The sequence below is a fragment of the Hemiscyllium ocellatum genome, chromosome 30 (genome assembly GCF_020745735.1).
Source record: "Hemiscyllium ocellatum isolate sHemOce1 chromosome 30, sHemOce1.pat.X.cur, whole genome shotgun sequence".
NCBI lineage: Eukaryota > Metazoa > Chordata > Chondrichthyes > Orectolobiformes > Hemiscylliidae > Hemiscyllium > Hemiscyllium ocellatum.
In genome coordinates this window covers 50,979,376-51,002,363 of record NC_083430.1, presented here as the reverse complement: position 1 = coordinate 51,002,363, position 22,988 = coordinate 50,979,376, and positions in this window count along the sequence as shown.

Genomic DNA, 22,988 nt, shown 5'->3' with positions numbered 1-22,988 from the left:
AAGTCATGGGACAGTTTGGCAAAGGAAGCAACAAGCTCTGGATGACAAGTCTTCAGTATTGTTACCGGAATGTTGTCAGGGAGCATAACCTTTGAGTTATCCTTGTCTCTAACCATTTCTTGATATCACGTGGAATGAATCAAATTGGCTGAAGGCTGGTATCTATAATGTGGGGATCACTTGAGAAGACCAACACGGATCATGCATTCAGCAGCTCTGGCTGAAGGTTTCTGCAAACATTTCAGCCTTATCTTTTGCACTTAAGTGCTGGGCTCTTCCATCATTGAGGATGAGGATATTTGTGGAGCCTCCTCCTCCAGTGAATTGTTTAATTGTCCATCACCATTCACAACTGGATATGGCAGGACTGCAGAGTTTAGATATAACCAATTAGTTCTGGGATTGCTGATGCTTTGTCTATGCTGCTAGGTGGTCCTGTTTGGTAGGTTCACCAGGTTGGCACCTCATCTTCAGATTTGCCTGGCACTGTTCCTGGTATGCCCATGGCCTCCTGGCTTGATGGTAATGATTGAGAGGGGGATATGCCAAGCCATGAGGTTACAGATTGTGTTGGAGTATAGTTCTACTGCTATTGATGGCCCATTATGCCTCATGGATGCCCAGTCTTGAGTTGCTTTATCTGGTCTAAGTTTGTCCCATTTACCATGGTAATAGTGCCACACAACTTGATGGAGGCTATTCTCAATGTGAAGGTGGGAGTTTATCACCACTAGGACTTTGCAGTGGTTACTCTTTACCGATACTGTCATGGACAGATGCAACTGCATCCGGCAGATTGTAAGGATGAGGTCAGGTATGTCTCTCCCTCTTGTTGGTTTCCTCACCACCTGCTGCAGACCCAGTCAAACAATTACGCCTTTAGGACCTGACCAGTTCAATCAGTAATACTGCTGCCGAGCCATTCTTTGTGGGTAGAGATCGAAATCCTCCACCCAGAGTACATCATGTGTCCTTGCTTCCTCTAAGTATTATTCAACATGGTGGAGTACTGATTCATCAGCTGAGGGGAGACAGTATGTGATAATCAGCAGGAGGTTTCCTTGCCTACATTTAACCTGATTAGAGACAAAAAAACTGCAGATGCTGGAATCCAAGGTAGACAAGCAGGAGGCTGGAAGAACAGCAAGCCAGGCAGCATCAGGAGGTGGAGAAGTCAACATTTTGGGTGTAACCCTTCTTCAGGACTGGAGGTGGATGTAAGAGGAGGTGCAGATAAAGGGAGTGGCAGAGGCAGGATGGTGACATGGGGATAGGTGAAGACAGGCAGAGGGTATGATCTGGTTGGTCAATGGGAGGAATGAATCTGATTGGTAGCTGGAAGGAAGGGTCAATGAGAGGAATGGAAGGGAGAGGGAGGGATAGGAAGGTTATTTGAAATTGGAGAACTCAATGTTGAATCCTCTGGGTGTGTAGGCTTCCCAGGTGGAAGCTAGGGTTTTGTTCCTCCAAATTGCAGTCTGATTCACTGTGGCAATGGAGGAGTCCAAGAATGGTCTTGTCAGAAAGGGAGTGGGAAGGGGAATAAGAATGGGCAGTAACTGGAAAGTCCAGTCAGCCCCTGTTGACCTGGCTGAGGTGCTCGGTGGAGCATTCCCCTAGTTTGCGTTTGGTCTTCCCAATGTAGAGAAGACCACATCGGGAGCACTGGATACCGGAATCCCAAATTGGAGGAACAATACATACTATGGCTCAGTGGTTAGCATTGCTGCCTCACAGCACCAGGGACCCAGGTTCGATTCCAGCCTCAGGCAACTGTCTGTGTGAAGTTTGCATATTCTCCTCACATTTGCGTGGGTTTCCTCTGGGTGCTCTAGTTTCCTCCCACAGTTCAAAGATGTGCAGGTCAGGTGAATTGTCCATGCTAAATTGCCCATAGTGTTAGGTGCATTAGTCAGAGGGAAATGGGTCTGGGTGGGTTACTGTTGGGAGAGTCGGTGTGAACTTGTTGGGCTGAAGGGCCTGTTTCCACACTGTAGGGAATCTAATCTAATCTAAACACTTAATCTTCCACCTGGGCAGCCTACAGCCCAGAGGACTCAACATTGAGTTCTCCAATTTCAAATAACCTCCCTTTCCATCCCTTTGTGTCCCTTCCCATCCCCTTTCCCTCCCTTCCATTCCTCTGATTGACCCTTTCTTCCAGCTACCAACCAGCTTTATTCCTAACATTGACCAACCAGGTTATGCCCACCACCTGTGTTCACCTATCACTACCTCACCAATCAGCCCCTCCCCCCCCATAGCCCTTCTAACCCCCTTTATTGCAGCTCCCCCTCCCCCCAATCCCAGTCCTGAAGAAGGTTTGCACCCAAAACATTGACTTCTCCACCTTCTGATGCTGCCTGCCTTGCCATCTTCTTCCAGCCTCCTGCTTGTCTACCATGTTTAACCTGAAGCCATGACACTTCGTAGGATCTGGAGTCAATGTTGAAGACTCCCAGGGCAACATCTTTCCAACTATACCCTACTGTGTTGACATGTCTGCTGGGTGTGTCCTGCTGGTGGGACAGAATGTATCCAGAGATTGTGATGGTGTTGTCTGGTCATCGTCTGTAAGGTATGATTATGACTATGTCAGGATGTTTCTTGACTACTCTGTGAGACAGTTTTGGCACTAGCCCCCAGATGTTAGTAGGGAGGACTTTGCAGGGTCAACAGGGCTGTTTCTGCCATTGTCTTTTCTGGTGCTAGGTCGATGCCAGGTTACCTGTCTGGTTTCATTTCTTTGAGACTTTGTGGCCATTGGTACAACTGAGTGGCTTGCTGGACCATTTCAGAGGGCAGTTACGAGTCAACCACATTGATGTGGGTCTGGAGTCACATGTCGGCTAGACCAGGTGTGGATGAAAGATTTCTTTCCCTGAAGGACATTAGTGAACCAGATGGGTTTTCCCCAATATCGACAATGGCATCATGGCCATTAGTAGACTCTTAATTCCAAATGATTCTATGATTCTAAACAACAAAGGATGGAATTTTCTTTTCCCTCCATAATTAGTACGATAATCAGGATTGACAGAGCTTCCTGCATATCTGAATTTTTATTCTTCTCCTTTTCTTTGTGAATCCAGAATCTCCTTCAAACGAATAATAGCTCTAGGAACATGAGAATTTCTGGGAAGGACAATTCTTTTTGACTATTTCTCCAAGGTTTTGTAGCAGTGTTCAAGCTCTCTGTTTGGGTGATTTATAATTGAGCTGCACCAATCGTTAAATCCTGAAATCAATTTGTACACACACTTTCTCATTGTTTAAAAAAATACCTTTTAATTTCACTGAAAATGTAATTACGTTTGTGTTTTGTATTCTCCAGGTGGCCAAAGTGCAAATACCTATTATCTTCAGGAGGTTTACCTTTTTAATGTAGAGTTAAACACAATCTATTTTGCTCTGTAAATATATAATGATCTGTGTTTTATCTCCAAATATTTGGCTTTTGAGATCATTAAAATAAATCATAGGGTTATCAGCCCTCGCAAGAGCAACATTACAACTGGTAAACCATCCACATTATTAGATTGCTTTATTTACACGAATATGCAAAACTTACTACATTGAAAGGAAGTTTATTATAAAAAGTTAAGCTTTATGGTTACTTGGTTAAAGGTTTTATGTTTGAGAAAATAATTCTAATCCGTTAACTTGTCCATTCATCATGCAAGGAGCAGGAGAATCGACGTTTCGGGCATGAGCCCTTCTTCCTAAAGAAGGGCTCATGCCCAAAACATCGATTCTCCTGTTCCTTGGATGCTGCCTGACCTGCTGCGCTTTTCCAGCAAAACATTTTCAGCTCTGATCTCCAGCATCTGCAGTCCTCACTTTCTCCATTCATCATGCAGATTACCAAAGACATGGGGTTTCATGTGACCTCAATCAGTTGGCAGAGTTTATTCCCTAGGCAACCATTGTGCTCAGTATGTGTTCATTTTTATTCAAAATGAATACTAATTACATTTTCAGAAACATTGCTAAACTCAAAATACACCCACTACAGTCTTGCAGACTCCAGGCTGAGAAATATAAACCTGGTGGACTGTCACGTTTAAGAGTCAGATAGAGATGAGATTCCTGTTGACTTACATGTGGGGGAATGTAAAACATCTCCTGACACTATTTGATCCATAATCCCATGATCACCTTAAAATAAAAAAAACCAAATTATCCCTTTGTCATTCTATTGCTGATTTTGGGGGCCTTTCTGTGTACAAATTAGCTACAGTGTTTTTTACATGACAACAATGTGTACGCTTAAAAATACTTCATTGGCTGTACTGTGCTATCAGATGTTAAAAACAATGACTGCAGATGCTGGAAACCAGATTCTGGATCAGTGGTGCTGGAAGAGCACAGCAGTTCAGGCAGCATCCAAAGAGCAGCGAAATCAACGTTTCGGGCAGGGCTTTTGTCCACTGATCCAGTGCTGTCAGATGTCAGTGATTGTGGAAAGTGCTGTATAAAGGTAATTGTTTTTTGAAAATGCAGAGCATTTTTGTCCAGGTCACCGTAAAGTTTCTAGTGATCACATAGGTTCAACGAATTTGAGTAATATTCAGCCAAGCTTCCAAATTCTTTTGAAGGAAACAAAAGTTCACTTCAGGATTAGTGCAGTGCATTAGTTATTTGCATTACTTGGAATATATTTGCACATATTATTGAAAAACATAAGCATTTAATTGATGAGCCATTTTTGGTATACCATTGTCCTGAATTCCCATCTGTTGTGCACTGCCTTGACCTTGGTGAAGCTACTGCAGAAATTGAGAGTGTTTTGCTGGAAAAGTACAGCAGGTCAGGCAGCATCCGAGGAGCAGGAAAATTGATGATTCGGGCCACAGCCCTTCATCAGGAAATCAGGGAACAACCACCTGATGAAGGAGCAGCGTTCCGAAAGCTAGTGCTTCCAATTAAACCTGTTGGACTATAACCTGGTGTTGTGTGATTTTTAACTTTGTACACCCCAGTCTAACACCGGCATCTCTAAATCATCAAGGGACTGTATATCACCTATGCCAGGATAACGTTCTTGTATGCTGAGAAACTGAATCCCTCGATGTTTGGAACATTACCCAAGATGATTGCCGTAATGGTCAACTACATCAACAAGATCGAACAGTCCATTTACAAAACAACTCCCAATCGTCTTTACCTTGTCAAGGTGTTATGGGTCCATTTGACTCCTGTTGTATTCTGGACATCCCTGGTAAGCCTTGCCCCCATTCAAATGGATCATGTTATAAAAGAGAAAAAGCAGGGATATTATCTTTTACTAATAATTTGTTTCTAGAAATCCATAATAGAATATCTGGTGAAGATGAAGTGATTTGTTACGCCCTTACTTCATCATGAGAGTCCTTGACCCCTTTTATCCTCCCAAATCCTAAAGTGGGAATATGGAATGGTTCTAAAGCATTTACAGGACATAATATTTCTTTTGATTATTACCTACCCCTGCCCACTACTTGTTTATGGACTTCCTCCCATAAATCCCGATATCCTATCCAAATTGCTACAATGGTAAAGGATGGGGGTGCACCTATGTAAAAGTAGCTAAACTATCCCCTGTGCTATGATCAAATGTACCAGGCGGAACTGCTTCTCTGAAGGACCTCGCATCTCATGTGTATGCCTTAAGGAGGAATGTGTCTCTATTACCATTGGTGTTCAAACCCTGTGTGGGAAGGGTAATAACACCCACCTTCGTTATGAAACCACTAATGGCCCTAATGTATTCCCAATTATGGGATGGGTGGAGCCATTCTGGGATGATAACCACATTTCTTATCAAGAGACCCACCTCATTCGACTAAATGACTTTCACGCCCAACATCCGGGACCAAACTATGTAATCATGGACTACCCAGATACTCCAGGAAGTCACAAAGATAGGCTAATCCTGGATATTATTTTGTCAGTTATAATAAAGCATCTCACTACCTTGTCCTGAACAGCGCAAGAGCACCTCGTGCTGTAGCCATAGGAACACTATTTCCAACTAGTGTTCCCTGGCCAATTACCTGGCAACAAGTTTCAAATTCCCCTGTTAACCATTCCGTTTCCCCTGACTTATGCGCAGAATGGAAGAATCCAAACAGTAAAACTCACTCTTTGGCATATGCTGCTCTTAGTGTCTTTTCCGTCGGAGGGTCTTCAGGAGTTATTAGTCATCAAAACCATAATTATCTCATTTGTAGTCTCACAACCTTGGGAAATGAGACAACTGCTGCCCTATTAGAAATAAGGGACATGCTTTCAGAATTGCGCCTATTCACTCAACAGAACCAATATGCTCTCGGTTACATACTTGCAAATGAAGGTGGGGTTTGCGCCATAGTTACAGGTAAATGTATCATGGAGGTCACAGACCTCATCGAAAACATTACTAGGCCTCTAGATAATTTCCGTACTTTTGTCAATCAAATAAGATGCAAGATGGGGAGATTGGGGGTTTAGCTCATTGTACAACTGACCATTCAATATGGCTATATATGCTGCTGTTAGTGGGTCTTTTTGTGGGCATTGCTATTGTTAAGTGTATTATTGCTAAGATATTAGCCCTATAGACAACATTTATTCCACCCAGAAAATGTTTCTTCTCCACCTAGATGAAGATGAGGAAGTACCATTGCCTGCCCCTGGTTCACCTTTGGAGGAAGAGGAGGTATGGCAGTCTTTAGCTGCCATCGAATTGGATTAATTTGATCCATGTCCTCACATTTATGATGTGGTCATAGAATGATCAAAGGGGGGAGATGAGGATTCAAAATTTGAATCCTGGCTGTCGTCAGAAGCAACAAATATACGTAGGTTTTCATTAACAACAAAATGGCTTTTCAATTTAAAATAACACAACAAAATGGCTGAAATTTATGATTTAACAGTGTGAACTGTTGTTTTGCTGAATTAGCTGAAATAGAAGATAAGGCAAACAATAGAGTTTTCATGAAATGAATTATGAACCAGTAATTGACCACTCAAACTAACCTTGAACTGCTCGCATGGAATGATGATCTATGTAAAACAAGAACCAGTTCCCAGGAAATATTGTTGGATTTAGCCTACTGTCAATCATGTCACCTATTACAGTTGATTCATATTTTCTCGTAATTAAGGCTGTACTGATTCTTGAAAAACGTAAAAAATGCTTATTATTCAGTTGTAATTGTGCAATTTCACCACGGAGCACAGAAGCTTTAACCTCTATGTTGCTGGACAGAATTGCGTTAGGTTGCCTTATTTTATTAAATAGATAAACCTTGCTTTATACAGACTGCATTCTGTTGATTCTTTTGACCAATCTCGAAACTGAGAGGTCCCACCTGGGATCAAGATTTTCAGGTAGACCCACAATGCAATTTGGGAGGAAGTCCCACGGTTACATTAGATTAGATTCCCTACAGTATGGAAACAGGCCATTCGGCCCAACAAGTCCACACTGTTCCTCTGAAGAGTAACCCACCCGGACCCATTACCTACATTTACCCCTGACTAACACACCTAACACTATGGGCATTTTAGCATGGTCTATTCACCTGACTAGCACATCTTTGGACTGTGGGAGGAAACTGGAGCACCCAGAGGAAACCCACACAGACGTGGGGAGAATGTGCAAACTCCACACAGCCTGAGGTGGGATTTGAACCTGGGTCCCGGGTGCTGTGAAGCAGCAGTGCTAACCACTGAGCCATTGTGCCTGCCCAACTCCCCACCCCCTTGTTGGGCTTTGACCCAATGACACTGATGATGACATGTTTGCAAGTCAGGATGATGTGTGGTTTGAAGGATAACTTGCAGGTGGGTGATGTTCTTGTCTGGCTAGATGGAAGTGGTCATGGATTTGGAAGGTGAGTGATGAAACAGTTTGATAGGATTAAGATCAAAGCCTGAATCAGATCTTGATCTTGGTAGAACTATTTGAGAAATTTGTCAGGATAAGGCAAAATCATAAAGCAGATTTGATCCATTTTCATTCAAATAGGTATTCCATTTCCCAGGAGCAGAATTAGTCAGAGGCAGTTGTATACAAAAACAGAGTAGCATGAGGTAATTGCTGTGTTGTCTGGCAATGAACTCTATTATTATAAATCTGACCTACGTTATAATTTAAATATCCATCCACCAAGTCATAAAATTTGGCATCTTGCAGACATGAATAACAAATAGGAAATATTAAAGGGACTGAGATTCATTAAGAATTTATAATGTCAGTTTTGTAATTTCAAAAATGGACATTCAACCAATTTAGTTAAAAGAGCAACGTGAGTGTGTTTCATTCTTTTGAGATTAATTGTCCTGATAAGACATTCATGTCCACAAGGCATCATTTAATAACTGGAAATCCACAAGGAATACTGCATTAAAGCTGTAACTGGTTTTGACTCAAAGATAGTGAACTTCACTCAGCCTGTTTATACCCTGAAGCAATGTTCAGTTCATCTATTTTACACAGACACCCCCAGTGAAAAGCAGTTCTAGCCACACTGTTACCTTCTTGTTGAATTCAAAATTATAAAGTCAAAGAGTCATAGATATGTACAGCACGGAAACACACCGTTCAGTCCAAGTTGTCCATGCCGACCAGATATCCCAACCCAATCTGGTCCCACCTGCCAGCACCCGGCCCATATCTCTCCAAACCCTTCCTATTCATATACTCATCCAAATGCCTCTTAAATGTTGCAATTGTATTAGCCTCCAACAATTCCTCTGGCAGCTCATTCCATAAGATACCACCCTCTGCGTGAAAACGTTGCCCCTTAGGTCTCTTTTATATCTTTCCTCTCTCACCCTAAACCTATGCCCGACACCAGGGAAAAGACTTTGCCTATTTATCCTATCCATGCCCTTCATAATTTTGTAAGCTTCTATAAGGTCACCCTTCAGCCTCTGATGCTCCAGGGAAAACAGCCCCAGCCTGTTCAGCCTCTCCCTATAGCTCAGATCTTCCAACCCTGGCAACATCCTTGTAAATCTTTTCTGAACCTTTTCAAGCTTCAGAACATCTTTCCGATAGGAAGGAGACCAGAATTGCCCGCAATATTCCAAAAGTGGCCTAACCAACGTCCTGTACAGCCACAACATGACCTCCCAACTCCTGTACTCAATACTCTGACCAATAAAGGAAAGCCATCTTCACTATCCTGCTGAAGTCCATATAGATCACATCCACCGCTCTGCCCTCATCAATCCTCTTTCTTACTTCTTCGAAAAACTCAATCAAGTTTGTTGGACATGATTTCTCACACACAAAGCCGTGTTGACTATCCCTAATCAGTCCTTGCCTTTCCAAATACATGTACATCCTGTCCCTCAGGATTCCCTCCAACAATTTGCCCACCACTGAGGTCAGGTTCACCGGTCTATAGTTCCCTGGCTTGTCCTTACCACCTTTCTTAAACAGTGGCACCACGTTAGCCAACCTCCAGTCTTCCGGCACCTCACCTGTGACTATCGATGATACAAATATCTCAGTTAGAGGCCCAGCAATCACTTCCTCAGCTTCCCCCAGAGTTCTAGGGTACACCTGATCAGGTCCTGGGGATTTATCCACTTTTATGCATTTCAAGACATCCAGCACTTCCTCCTCTGTAATGTGGACATTTTTCAAGATGTCGCCATCTATTTCCCTACATTCTATATCTTCCATGTCCTTTTCCACAGTAAACACTGATGCAAAATACTCATTTAGTATCTCTCCCATCTCCTGCAGCTCCACACAAAGGCCGCCTTGCTGATCTTTGTGGGGCCCTATTCTCTCCCTAGTTACTCTTTTGTCCTTAATGTATTTGTAAAAACCCTTTGGATCCTCCTTTCCTCTATTTGCCAAAGCTATCTCATGTCCCTCTTCAGTGTACTTCTACTTCCTTTATACTCTTCTAAGGATTCCCTCGATCTATCCTGTCTATACCTGACATATGCTTCCTTCTTTTTCTACACCAAACCTCAATTTCTTTAGTCATCCAGCATTCCCTATACCTACCAGCTTTTCCTTTCACCCTGACAGAAATTTACTGTCTCTGGACTCGCGTTATCTCATTTCTGAAGGCTTCCCATTTTCCAGCTGTCCCTTTACCTGCGAACATCTGCCTCCAATCAGCTTTTGAAAATTCTTGCCTAATACCGTCAAAATTAGCCTTCCTCCAATTTAGAACTTCAACTTTTAGATCCGGTCTATCCTTTTCCATCACTATTTTAAAACTAATAGAATTATAGTCGCTGGCCCCAAAGTGCTTCCCCACTGACACCTCAGTCACCTGCCCTGCTTTATTTCCCAAAAGTAGGTCGAGTTTTGCACATATCCACACACATTGAATCAGAAAATTTTCCTGTACACACTTAACAAATTCCTCTCTATCTAAACCCTTAACACTGTGGCAGACCCAGCCTATGTCTGGAAAAGTAAAATCCCCTACCATAACCACCCTTTTTTTTACAGATAGCTCCTATCAAATTTCTTTCTCAATTTCCCTCTGACTATTAGGGAGTGTATAATACATAAAACATAGAACAATACAGCACAGAACAGGCCCTTCGGCCCTCGATGTTGCATTGACCTGTGAACTACACTACACTAGTGTACGTCCCCCTACACTATCCCATCATCAGCCATGTGTTTATCTAAGGATTGTTTAAATCTCCCTGATGTGGCTGAGTTGACTATAATAGCGGGTAGGGCATTCCACGCCCTTACCACTCTCTGTGTAAAGAACCTGCCTTTGACATCTGTCCTAAACCTATCACCCCTCAATTTGGAGTTATGCCCCCTCGTACAAGCTTACAAGCTTCATCATCCTAGGAAAAAGTCTTTCACTGTCTACTCTATCTAATCCTCTGATCATCTTGTATGTCTCTATCAAATCCCCTATTAGCCTTCTTGTTGCCAATAAGAACAGGTTCAAATCTCTCAGCCTTTCCTCATAAGACCTTCCCTTCAGACCAGGCAACATCCTGGTAAATCTCCCCTGCACCTGTTCCAATGCTTCCACATCCTTCCCAAAATATGGGGACAAGAACTGTACACAATAATTCATGTGTGGCCACACCAGCGTTTTGTATAGTTGCAGCATGATATTGCGGCTCCAGAACTCAATCCCTCTATGAATAAAACCTAACTCACCGTATGCCTTCTTAACAGCAATATCAACCTGGGTGGCAACTTTCAGGGATCTATGTACATGGACTCCAAGATCCCTCTGCACATCCTTACTACCAAGAATCTTTCCATTGACCCAGTACTCTGCCTTCCTCTTTTCCTTCCCAAAGTGCATCACCTCACAAATAGCTGCATTGAACTCGATTTGCCACCTCTCAGCCCAATTCTGCAGTTTATCCAAGTCCCCCTGCAACCTGTAACATTCTTCCACACTGTCCACTACTCTACTGACTTTAGTGTCATCTGAAGTTTACTAATCCATCCATCTACGCCTGCGTCTGAGTCATTTATAAAAAGGACAAACAGCAGTGGTCCCAAAACAGATCCTTGTGCCACACCACTAGTAAGTGGAGACCAGGCTGAATATTTTCCATCAACCACCATTCGCTGCCTTCTTTCAGAAAGCCAGTTTCTAATCCAATCTGCTAAATCACCCTCAATTCCATGCCTCTATATTTTCTCCATCAACCTACCATCTGGAGCCTTATCAAAGGCTTTGCTGAAGTCCACGTATACCACATCGACTGCCCTACCCTTATCTACATGCTTGGTCACCTTCTCAAAAAACTCAATGAGGTTTGTGAGACACGACCTGCCCTTGTCGAAACCATATTGCCTGTCTGAAATCAAATTGTTGCTTGCTAGATGATTATAAATCTTATCTCTTATAATCCTTTCCAAAGCCTTTCCTACAACAGAAGTAAGGCTCACTGGTCTATAATCACCTGGGTGATCTCTACTGCCCTTCTTGAACAAGGTCACAACATTTGCAATCCTCCAGTCCTCTGGTACCAAACCTGTAGACAATGTTGGCTCAAATATCAAAGCTAAAGGCTCTGCTATCTCCTCCCTAGCTTCCCAGAGAATCCTTGGATAAATCCCATCCGGCCCAGGGAACTTGTCTACTCTCACTCCTTCTAGAACTGATAACACCTGTGCATATCTAACCTCGATCCTTTCTAGTCTAATATCTCGTACCTCAATCTTCTGCTCTACAATGTTCTCCTTTTCCTGAGTGAACACCGATGAGAAATGTTCATTTAGCACCTCTCCAATCTCCACAGGGTCCACACTCAACTTCCCACCTGTCTTTGACTGGCCCTATTCCTACCTTAAACATCCTTTTATTCCTCACATACCTATAGAAAGCTTTAGGATTCTCCTTTATTCTATTTGCTAAAGACTGCTCGTGTCCTCTCTTTGCTCTTCTTAACTCTCTCTTTAAATCCTGCGTAGCTGATCTGTAACTCAATCTCAATAAGGTGATCATCCCTTTCTTATTTCTCAGTTCCACCCAAATAACCTCCCTGGATGTATTTCTGGGAATATCCTCCCTCAGTACAGCTGTAATGCTATCTCTTATCAAAAATACCACTCCCCCTCCTCTCTTGCCTCCCTTTCTGTCCTCCTATAGCGTTTGTATCCTGGAACATTAAGCTGCTAGTCCTGTCCATCCCTGAGCCCTGTTTCTGTAATTGCTATGATATCCCAGTCCCATGTTCCTAACCATGCCCTGAGCTATCTGTTATAACTGGGGAGAATAGAAGCTTTCTGTTTCTTCACACTGAAAATCTTTTGATAATGTCTTATTTCAATAACCTCCTAGCCTCCTGTCAAAAGCAAAAAATACTATGATTGCTGCATATCTGAAAAAAAAATATGCTGGAAATATTCAGGAGGTTCAACCGCATCTGTGCAGAGAGAAAGAAATGGAGTTAATATCTCTTATCAGTGCACTTCACCCCATTTCACTGATGCTACCTAACCTGCTGAGTAATTCCATTGTCTGCCCATTTTATTCCTTGTCTTTAGAAATCACATAGTGTTTACATTCTGTTTGTTGTCTTTAAGATACAGTTTGTTCTGCTAAAATACACGTTTCATCAAAGCAAATTCACTGTAACCCAATTGACAAATTCAGGTCATGTAACTAAAGTGCGAACTTTTAAAATGTGTTGGCTATAATGCGGTGTCACCACCAACACTTTAAGCATTGCTTCTAAAGCGCGATTTTTATAGAATGCGGGGATGCACAAGAACATAACCATCACGTTATAAAAGAACTGACTGTAATTAGAGGATCATGAACAAATTGGTCAAAGCAGCATGTGTTATCGTATTCAGGATCATCCAAAATGAATAGAATTGAATAGAATAGAATTGAATTGAATTGAATTAAATTGAATTGAATTAAATTGAATTTATTGTCCCCTGTATTGAGGCACAGTGAAAAGCTTTGTCTTGTGAGCAATACAGGCAGATCACAGAGTTAAGCAGCATAGATAGTAAATAATAGGTAAACAGTGGCAAAAACAAAAACACAAGTACAGGTGAATGTTACGAGTTTGTGAGTGAGTCTATTCAGTGTTCCTTTTAAAATGTGTGAAGCAGGAAGCTAAGTCTAACATAAATCAGAATGTAATCCATAGCGTTGCCCATTATTTATGAAAGTTTGACATTGCAACTGATGTCTGAAGTACTGAGGTAAAACAATGACTGCAGCTGCTGGAAACCAGATTCTGGATTAGAGTGGTGCTGGAAAAGCACAGCAGTTCAGGCAGCATCCGAGGAGCAGGAAAATTGACATTTCAGGCAAAAGCCCTTCCTCAGGAATACAGGCAGAGAGCCTGAAGGGTGGAGAGATAAGCTAGAGGAGGGTGGGGGTGGGGAGAAAGTAGCATCAAGTACAATAGGTGTGTGGGGGTGGGGATGAAGGTGATAGGTGAGGGAGGAGGGTGGGGGAAGGTAGCAAAGAGTAAGCAAATGTGGCTGTGGTAGCGAGTCTGTTTCAGGACATGGTTGAAGAGCTTCAGGGCAGAGGAAATGACCTGGGAGTCGCAGTGGGAGAGGGACTCCCTGAGATTCTCGTAGAGAGAGGAGTAAAACTTTTTCAAGGCAGGCATCCTTGCAAGAGGATTTGCAGTAGAGTACAAATTTCTGCTCTTTCATAGCAATGCTTCCCTATACGCTAACTTCCCACTTCAGTAAGTGAGTCTGAATTAATGGTCAAACTTTGGACTGGTGCTGAGCTCCATTCAGTTTATAACCCTTTTTTTTGTATAATGGGTCTGCTCTTAGACACTGTGCTATATTAGAAACTGTTCTATATGTGCTCCCCATCTCAGAAGAAAACACAAAATCAATCATGTGATGACAGCAATAGTAATGGACTGCTTTGTTTTCTGACTGTGAGACCTGAACATCTGGATGGCCCAGCAGTGGATTTGCTTTTTATTTTTGCTAGTCTTTGTCAGGGAAGAACTATGGTCACAAATGTTACACGGTTCCAGTGTTCCAACCTGCTTTAGTCTATAAACAGGCAGCTTCACCAGAGTCTGAACCAGGTTACATCGCAAAAGTGATGCAATAATATCAATGGATTATCAAAGAACCTGCCTGCATCAGTCCAGGTTCAGCTGGTGCACTGTTTTAGATTAGATTAGATTAGATTACTTACAGTGTGGAAACAGGCCCTTCGGCCCAACAAGTCCACACCGACCCGCCGAAGCGCAATCCACCCATACCCCTACATATACCCCCTACCTAACACTACGGGCAATTTAGCATGGCCAATTCACCTGACCCGCGCATCTTTGGACTGTGGGAGGAAACCGGAGCACCCAGAGGAAACCCACGCAGACACGGGTTTATCACAGACAATCAGCATCGACTGTTAGACAAATAATTATCAAGCATATCCATTTGCAGACTTCACGGGCAGGACAAAATACTCACAAACCACCAACTGTTTCCACTGTTATATCTGTCATGGTTCTGAAAAAGTTAATATCAGATGTTGCATTTGGATCCGCCCAATTTGATGATTTCATGCAGTGTTTTGAGTAGAACAAGGAATCCCAGTGGAGACTGACATGTCATCCCTGGCTCCTGACTGTCTTTGTCTTTATGTCTAATTAGTCAATGTAACTTGTATCTATCACAATCATGCAATAAAATGAGATAACGAGAATCCAGAGACAGTACATTCCTGTTCGGGTGAAGGGCAAGGCTGGTGGGTGTAGGGAATGCTTGGATGACCAGAGAATAAGAAGGGACCATATGTCAAGTGTAGACATCAGGGATTAATTGAATCCCTAGCAGAGTACAAAAGGCACTAGAAGTATGCTTAAGAAGGAAATCAGGAGAGCAAAAAGGGGACACAAGATAGCTTTGGTAAATAGGGTCAAGGATAATCCACAGGGATTCTACAAATATATTAAGAATAAAAGAGTGACAAGGGAAAGAGAGAATAGGGCCACTTAAAGATCAGCAAGGCTGCCTATGTGTGGAACCGCAGAGATAGGGGAGATACTAAACAAGTACTTTGCATCAGTGTTTACTGTAGAGAAGGATATGGAAGAGAGAATGTGGGGATAACCCCTTCATCAGGAATCGGGCTGAACCGTTGATTGTCCTGCTCTTCGGATGTTGCCTGACCTGCTGTGCTTTTCCAGCACCACACTCTCGACTATGCCTATGTGTATAAGTGTGTGTGTGTGGGTTAAGGTGCATGGGTATGTATGTGTCTGTTTGTGTGTGGGTTTGGGTGTGTGGTTATGTATGTTGGTGTGTGTGTGTCGGGGCGGAGTTGTATGTGTGTGGGAGGGGTTGGGTGTGTGATGTGTATGTGAGTATGTGAGTGTGTGTTTGTGTGGGGGTTTAGATGTGTGTGGGGGGGGATTAGGTGTGTGTGTGGGGAGGTTAGGTGTGTGTGAGGGGGGTTTTGGTGTGTGTGTGGGGGGAGGTTTAGGTGTGTGTGTGGAGGGGTTAGGTGTGTGTGTGGGAGGGTTAGGTGTGTGTGTGGGAGGGTTAGGTGTGTGTATGGGGGGGTTAGGTGTGTGTGGGGGGGTTAGATGTGTGTGGGGGGTTTAAGTGTGTGTGTGTGTGCGGGGGTTAGGTGTGTGTGTGGGGGGGTTTAGGTGTGTGTGTGGGGCGGGGTTAGGTATGTGTGAGGGGGTTAGGTGTGTGTGTGGGGGGGTTTAGGTGTGTGTGTGGGGCGGGGTTAGGTGTGTGTGGGGGGGTTAGGTGTGTGTGTGGGGGGGTTAGGCGTGTGTGAGGGGGGGTTTAGGTGTGTGTGTGGGGGGGGTTAGGTGTGTGTGTGGGGGGTTAGGTGTGTGTGGGGGGGGTTTAGGTGTGTGTGTGGGGGGTTAGGTGTGTGTGAGGGGGTTAGGTGTGTGTGGGGGGGTTTAGGTGTGTGTGTGGGGCGGGTTTAGGTGTGTGTGTGGGGGGTTAGGTGTGTGTGTGGGGGGGTTAGGTGTGTGTGGGGGGGTTTAGGTGTGTGTGTGGGGGGGTTAGGCGTGTGTGAGGGGGGTTTAGGTGTGTGTGTGGGGGGGGTTAGGTGTGTGTGGGGGGGTTAGGTGTGTGTGGGGGGTTTAGGTGTGTGTGTGGGGGGTTTAGGTGTGTGTGGGGCGGGGTTAGGTGTGTGTGTGGGGGTTAGGTGTGTGTGTGGGGGGGTTAGGCGTGTGTGAGGGGGGGTTTAGGTGTGTGTGTGGGGGGGGTTAGGTGTGTGTGGGGGGGTTATGTGTGTGTGGGGGGGTTTAGGTGTGTGGGGGTTTAAGTGTGTGTGTAGGGGGGAGTAGGTGTGTGTGGGGGGGGTTAGGTGTGTGTGGGGGGGTTTAGGTGTGTGTGGGGGTGGTTAGGTGTGTGTGAGGGGGTTAGGTGTGTGTGTGGGGGGGTTAGGTGTGTGTGGGGGGGTTAGGTGTGTGTGAGGGGGTTAGGTGTGTGTGTGGGGGGGTTAGGTGTATGTGGGGGGGTTAGGTGTGTGTGTGGGGGGGTTAGGTGTGTGTGTGGGGGGGTTAGGTGTGTGTGAGGGGGTTAGGAGTGTGTGAGGGGGGTTTAGGTGTGTGTGTGGGGGGGTTAGGTGTGTGTATGGGGGTGTTAGGTGTGTGTGTGGGGGGGTTAGGAGTGTGTGAGGGGGGTTTAGGCGTGTGTGTGGGGGGGTTAGGTGTGTGTGTGGGGGGGTTAGGTGTGTGTGTGGGGGGGTTAGGTGTGTGTGTGGGGGGGGTTAGGTGTGTGTGGGGGGTTAGGTGTGTGTGGTGGGTTAGGTGTGTGTGTGGGGGTTGGGTGTGTGTGAGGGGGTTTAGGTGTGTGTGTGTGGGGGGTTAGATGTGTGTGGGGGGTTAGGTGTGTGTGTGGGGGTTAGGTGTGTGTGGGGGGGGTTAGGTGTGTGTGAGGGGGTTTAGGTGTGTGTGTGTGGGGGTTAGGTGTGTGTGAGGGGGTTTAGGTGTGTGTGTGGGGGTTGGGTGTGTGTGTGAGGGGGTTAGGTGTGTGTGGGGGGGTTAGGCGTGTGTGAGGGGGGTTTAGGTGTGTGTGTGGGGGGGGTTAGGTGTGTGTGGGGGGGTTAGGTGTGTGTGTGGGGGTTAGGCGTGTATGAGGGGGGTTTAGGTGTGTGTGTGGGGGGGGTTAGGTGTGTGGGGGGGTTAGGTGTGTGTGGGGTGTAAGGTGTGTGTGGGGGGCTTAGGTGTGTGTGGGGGGTAAGGTGTGTGTGGGGGGGGTTAGGTGTGTGTTGGGGTAAGGTGTGTGTGGGGGGGTTAGGTGTGTGTGTTTGTGTGTGGGGGGGGTTAGGTTTGTGTGGGGGGTAAGGTGTGTGTGTTTGTGTGTGGGGGGGTTAGGTGTGTGTGTTTGTCTGTGAGGGGGGTTTGGTGTGTGTGTGGGGCGGGGTTTAGGTGTGTGTATGGGGGGGTTAGGTGTGTGTGGGGGGTAAGGTGTGTGTGGGGGGGTTAGGTGTGTGTGTTTGTGTGTGGGGGGGGTTAGGTTTGTGTGAGGGGTAAGGTGTGTGTGTGGGGTTAGGTGTGTGTGTGGGGCGGGGTTTAGGTGTGTGTATGGGGGGGTTAGGTGTGTGTGTGTGGGGGGGGTTAGGTGTGTGTGGGGGGGTTAGGTGTGTGTGGAGGGGTTAGGTGTGTGTGGGGGGGTTAGGTGTGTGTGGGGGGTTAGGTGTGTGTGTGGGGGGGGTTAGGTGTGTGTGGGGGGTTAGGTGTGTGTGGAGGGGTTAGGTGTGTGTGGGGGGGTTAGGTGTGTGTGGGGGGTTAGGTGTGTGTGGGGGGGTTTAGGTGTGTGTTTGGGGATTTGAGTGTGTGTGTGTGGGGGTTAGGTGTGTGTGTGCGGGGGTTTGGTGTGTGTGTGGGGGTTAGGTGTGTGTGTGTGTGTGTGGGGTGGGGTTTGGGTGTGTGTGTGGGGGGGTATATATGTGTGTGTGTGTAGGGGGAAGGGATGGGGGGGTGGTTTATGTGTGTGTGTGTGTGTGGTGGGGGGGTTTAGGTGTGTGTGTGTGGGGGGTATATATGTGTGTGTGTGTGTGTGGGTTTGGGTGTGTGGGTATGTATGTTGGTGTGTGTGTGTGTCGGGGCGGAGTTGTATGTGTGTGGGAGGGGTTGGGTGTGTGATGTGTATGTGAGTATGTGAGTGTGTGTTTGTGTGGGGGTTTAGATGTGTGTGGGGGGGGATTAGGTGTGTGTGTGGGGAGGTTAGGTGTGTGTGAGGGGGGTTTTGGTGTGTGTGTGGGGGGAGGTTTAGGTGTGTGTGTGGAGGGGTTAGGTGTGTGTGTGGGAGGGTTAGGTGTGTGTATGGGGGGGTTAGGTGTGTGTGGGGGGGTTAGATGTGTGTGGGGGGTTTAAGTGTGTGTGTGTGTGCGGGGGTTAGGTGTGTGTGTGGGGGGGTTTAGGTGTGTGTGTGGGGCGGGGTTAGGTATGTGTGAGGGGGTTAGGTGTGTGTGTGGGGGGGTTTAGGTGTGTGTGTGGGGCGGGGTTAGGTGTGTGTGGGGGGGTTAGGTGTGTGTGTGGGGGGGTTAGGCGTGTGTGAGGGGGGGTTTAGGTGTGTGTGTGGGGGGGGGGGTTAGTGTGTGTGTGGGGGGTTAGGTGTGTGTGGGGGGGGTTTAGGTGTGTGTGTGGGGGGTTAGGTGTGTGTGAGGGGGTTAGGTGTGTGTGGGGGGGTTTAGGTGTGTGTGTGGGGCGGGTTTAGGTGTGTGTGTGGGGGGTTAGGTGTGTGTGTGGGGGGGTTAGGTGTGTGTGGGGGGGTTTAGGTGTGTGTGTGGCGGGGTTAGGCGTGTGTGAGGGGGGTTTAGGTGTGTGTGTGGGGGGGGTTAGGTGTGTGTGGGGGGGTTAGGTGTGTGTGGGGGGTTTAGGTGTGTGTGTGGGGGGTTTAGGTGTGTGTGGGGCGGGGTTAGGTGTGTGTGTGGGGGTTAGGTGTGTGTGTGGGGGGGTTAGGCGTGTGTGAGGGGGGGTTTAGGTGTGTGTGTGGGGGGGGTTAGGTGTGTGTGGGGGGGTTATGTGTGTGTGGGGGGGTTTAGGTGTGTGGGGGTTTTGTGTGTGTAGGGGGGGTGTGTGTGTGGGTGGGGGTTAGGTGTGTGTGGGGGGGTTTAGGTGTGTGTGGGGGTGGTTAGGTGTGTGTGAGGGGGTTAGGTGTGTGTGTGGGGGGGTTAGGTGTGTGTGGGGGGGTTAGGTGTGTGTGAGGGGGTTAGGTGTGTGTGTGGGGGGGTTAGGTGTATGTGGGGGGGTTTAGGTGTGTGTGTGGGGGGGTTAGGTGTGTGTGTGGGGGGGTTAGGTGTGTGTGAGGGGGTTAGGAGTGTGTGAGGGGGGTTTAGGTGTGTGTGTGGGGGGGTTAGGTGTGTGTGTGGGGGTGTTAGGTGTGTGTGTGGGGGGGTTAGGAGTGTGTGAGGGGGGTTTAGGCGTGTGTGTGGGGGGGTTAGGTGTGTGTGTGGGGGGGTTAGGTGTGTGTGTGGGGGGGTTAGGTGTGTGTGTGGGGGGGGTTAGGTGTGTGTGGGGGGTTAGGTGTGTGTGGTGGGTTAGGTGTGTGTGTGGGGGTTGGGTGTGTGTGAGGGGGTTTAGGTGTGTGTGTGGGGGGTTAGATGTGTGTGGGGGGTTAGGTGTGTGTGTGGGGGTTAGGTGTGTGTGGGGGGGGTTAGGTGTGTGTGAGGGGGTTTAGGTGTGTGTGTGTGGGGGGTTAGGTGTGTGTGAGGGGGTTTAGGTGTGTGTGTGGGGGTTGGGTGTGTGTGTGAGGGGGTTAGGTGTGTGTGGGGGGGTTAGGCGTGTGTGAGGGGGGTTTAGGTGTGTGTGTGGGGGGGGTTAGGTGTGTGTGGGGGGGTTAGGTGTGTGTGTGGGGGTTAGGCGTGTATGAGGGGGGTTTAGGTGTGTGTGTGGGGGGGGTTAGGTGTGTGGGGGGGGTTAGGTGTGTGTGGGGTGTAAGGTGTGTGTGGGGGGGTTAGGTGTGTGTGGGGGGTAAGGTGTGTGTGTGGGGGGTTAGGTGTGTGTTGGGGTAAGGTGTGTGTGGGGGGGTTAGGTGTGTGTGTTTGTGTGTGGGGGGGGTTAGGTTTGTGTGGGGGGTAAGGTGTGTGTGTGTGTGTGTGGGGTGGGGGTTTGGGTGTGTGTGTGGGGGGGTATATATGTGTGTGTGTGTAGGGGGAAGGGATGGGGGGGTGGTTTATGTGTGTGTGTGTGTGTGGTGGGGGGGTTTAGGTGTGTGTGTGTGGGGGGTATATATGTGTGTGTGTGTGTGTGGGGCGGGGTGATTTAGGTGTGTGTGTGGGGGGGTATGTGTCTGTGTGTGTGTGTGTGTGGGGAGGGGGTATATATGTGTGTGTGTGTGGGGGGGAAGGGGTTGGGGGGGTGGTTTAGGTGTGTGTGTGTGTTTGTGTGGGGGGGGGTTAGGCGTGTGTGAGGGGGTTTAGGTGTGTGTGTGTGTGTGTTTGTTTGTACAGGCTGCACAATAGCGATGTCCCTTCATGCCCTGTCTCACCTTTGATTGCTTCTGCAAAACATGAAGTGGCCCAATCTTGAGGTAAATTGTTACAACCAGTTTTAAATAAATTTTCGATAAATTTAAAATTCCTGTCAATTTTGGGAAGGCGATACCGAATTTGCATATTCCTGGCTGCATGATCATTCAACATTGCTAGCCTGTTTGTCAAAGTACAACTCAAGCAACACATAGACATTTGAACTGTCGCACTGTATCTGTGTGACCTAGATCTGCCACCATTGTGTGAACCAGTGTTTATTGAACTTACGAACTCAACGACTAGAGAGGTTGAGTTCTGTTTTAATGTCACCATGCGTACCCAAAGAGATGGTGTTACCATGGTATCCCTGCTACGTCAAGCTCTCACAAGATTTTGTGTTCTGTTCCTGTCTCCCACCTCCTATCCTTCGCATGTGTCCAATTGGAAGATAATATGTTTACTAGATTTGAATCCGTGGCTGTATGTAAGAATTTCCTTAAGTGGCTCATTAGCCTCCATCCTGCCTTGGTCTTTGAAATGGAGCAATCAAACAAATCCCTTTTCTAATGACCTCAATGAGAAATTGGCCAGAGGGCTCCCTACTATTGTCTATTACAAACCTATCATCGCTGGTCAATGTATATAGGCTTACAAAAGTTCCACAGGCAAAAAGATTGGTAATATTAGCCACCTTGTAAATTGAGTCTGAACCATTTGTTCACCACAGACCTTGATGCTAAAGGGCAGCACATCACACAAGAAAATGGCTATGAGATTGTTTCAGATTGTTTTTAGCTGTGTATCACATAATCGCATGGTTGGACCTAACGCTGTCATACTAGATTCTGAAAAGTGCCCAAATCTTCCTCAGATTGCCCTGGAAGGGTAAAGTAGCTCAAACATTTGAGTAACAGATGAAGCCAGCACTTTTTATATTCTATTATACAGCAGCTGCTCGGGTGATGTTCACCATTAACAGGATGATGCTCTGAAGCCAAATAGGCATTCTGTTGATCACACTAATGAGTGATGCGGTATATGAATTGCACTGATGGTGTGTTGCCATATAGGCTGTACATCCTAAAGACTGGAAAATCATATCAAATGGCCTATGCCTTTGGCTGTTTGCAGCAAGCTAGATCATGATTGTACCCAACCAGCCCACACTTGTCAATCTTACAACATGGCTTCCAAGATTGGATGTGATTCTGCAATTGGACCAAATTTGTGAAATAATTTTGAATGTGCAAAGAATTATACTGACAACCAACATAGATTTCAAGTGGGTTTGCAGTGCACTACGTTTGTTAACACACAGGACCTTCATATTTGCTGACAGGAAGGACATGGACACACACTGGGCTCAACAGAATAGGTGACAGCTATTTTCAGGTAAGAGGAGAGGTTGAGCAGGAGAGCGTTACACACTGACTCCAGCTAGTGATTAGTTAGCTCAGTTGCCTGGATGGCTGGTTTGCAATATGGAGTGGTGCCAACCCCATGGGTTCAATTCCTGCACCAGCCAAGGTTACAATGATGCAAAACTCCACCTATCCTGCAATCTCTGATTGCTGCATCAGGTGATGACAATGTTCAGTTGGGACCTTCAACCTATGCCCACCTCCCTTTGGATGTGATACAACACTGCCCTATGTGGATGACCCCTCCCTGTTACCATTCACGTGGTCAAGGCCTGTGCTGCATGGTAGGTTGACCACAGTTGTACCTTTGCATCAACTTTCTTTTCAGGTCACTTTGCCTGCCACTTCTTCACCTGGGCAGAAAAAAAACAGGAGGAATATGAGACGCAGCTTCCTTATACAGAGAGTGGTAATAACCTGCAATTTGCTGCTTTTGAGGGGCTGGGAGCAGAGACAAAGAACGCTTTGGTAAGAAATTGGATGAGCACTTGAGGAAAATAAACTTACAGGAGCTCCAGTGGCAGAGTTGGAGAATAAGATTGCCTCTTCAAAGAGCTAGCATATTCTTGATGGGCAGAGTAGCTCCTTCTATTGTGTTATGACTCTATAGCCCTTTGACTCTGTCATGTCAGCCTTTGGCAGAAGTTATCTTTGGACTGAAGCCTTGAATCCTGGGAGAGGCCCT